Source organism: Cebus imitator, unplaced genomic scaffold (genome assembly GCF_001604975.1).
Source record: "Cebus imitator isolate Cc_AM_T3 unplaced genomic scaffold, Cebus_imitator-1.0 Scaffold6, whole genome shotgun sequence".
Lineage (NCBI taxonomy): Eukaryota > Metazoa > Chordata > Mammalia > Primates > Cebidae > Cebus > Cebus imitator.
The window spans coordinates 7,714,654-7,716,178 of record NW_016107321.1 but is presented as its reverse complement, the minus strand read 5'-3'; the positions used below and the strand labels follow the sequence as shown (position 1 = coordinate 7,716,178).

Below are 1,525 nucleotides of genomic sequence, written 5' to 3'. Positions count from 1 at the left end.
AAAAAAAAAAAAAAAAAGTATCGGTCATTCAGACTCCAGATTTGCTGTCTTGACTAATCATGTCAATATTCCATCTCAGATTAACTAAATCTGTCTTAGATTAGTTGGCTTTTTAGCTGTAATGATGTGAAAGGAAGAAATAGATTTTCTCTGGCCACTACGACTTTTGAAAAATGGAACTTCTGAGTATTTCTATACCTAATACCACAGTACTATTTGAAAAGGGTTGAATGGTTTGTTTGTCAGAGTTGGTTGTGGTTCAGAGTTAGTGTTCTTGTTCTTTCTGTGTTTCTAGAGTTATATTCTGTAGTTATGTAGAAAGGACTTATCCCCGGGGAATTTTAGCCTCAATAAAGGATTAATGTGGGAATCCTGTTCATCTCGTGTTTATTCTCTAACATCCCAGCACAAAAGTAGTAGAGTATAATTTATGCAGTTGTATCTGATCAGCAGTTGATCTGATTTTTTGGTTTCTTTTGGTCTGATCTGAAAGAGTTGGGAAAATACTACAAGTAATTTATCTAAACATTTACCTGCTAAATGTACTTACCATTTAAGTCTCAGACCTGTGCTGTATTGAGTACTAAGGAACCCAGTGCATTCTTAGATCTAGATTGCAGAGAACATAAACCAAGTTCTGTTACTAACATTTCTTTATGAAGGCTTCCTCTTTAAATATGGAAGAATGTGAGATCAATATGTCAGTGTTGCTGTTATTAAATACTGCTTGATGGTTATTGGCTTTTTGAGCACGTATTTCTGAATGTTTCTTTACTGATATTATCATTTAGAACAGGGATCACAAACAACAGCCCGAGGACCAAATTCAGACAACCACCTGTTTTTGTAAATAAAGTTTTATTTATGCTATTTTGTTTTCATATTGGCCGGTGCTACTTTTGAACTACAGCAGCTGAGGTGAGTGGAAAACATATGGCCTGTGAAAACGGAAATATTTACTATCTAGCAGTTTACAGAAAACGTTTGCCTAATCCTGATCTAGAATAATAAGATAAAACTGCATGATCACAGATGAGGTATATAAAGATCTAATTATGTATTAATCTGAGCTTGGTTCCTGGAATAATCAGCCATACATTTTTTTTTTCAACAAATACTTATTGAATACTTACTATATGCCTGATTCAAGAAATATAATATAGCACGGAACCAAAGAGATGGAATTTTCTGTCCGTATGGAATATACGTTGTACTCAGATGAGAGAAACAATAAACACAGAATTAAATTAAGAACCATGGGGAATGTAGGCCGGGCACGGTGGCTCACACCTGTAATCCCAGCACTTTGGGAGGCGGAGGTGGGTGGATCACAAGGTCAGGAGATGGAGATCATCCTGGCCAACATGGTGAAACCCTGTGTCTACTAAAAATACAAAAAAAATTAGCTGAGTGTGGTGGCGCATGCCTATAATCCCAGCTACTTGGGAGGCTGAGGCAGGAGAATTGCTTGAACCCAGGAGGCGGAGATTGCAGTGAGCCGAGATCGCACCACTGCACTACAACC

General features: G+C 37.2%; 1 protein-coding gene and 1 pseudogene across 8 annotated transcripts in view; both read left to right on the top strand.

Moving 5' to 3' along the window:
* The window catches only part of ARID1B (AT-rich interaction domain 1B), a 441,201-nt gene that overhangs the window by 331,943 nt on the left and 107,733 nt on the right, over nucleotides 1–1,525 (top strand). The gene's annotated exons all lie outside the window — the stretch shown is intronic.
* Nucleotides 561–1,525, top strand: part of LOC108310378 — a 9,434-nt pseudogene continuing 8,469 nt past the window's right edge.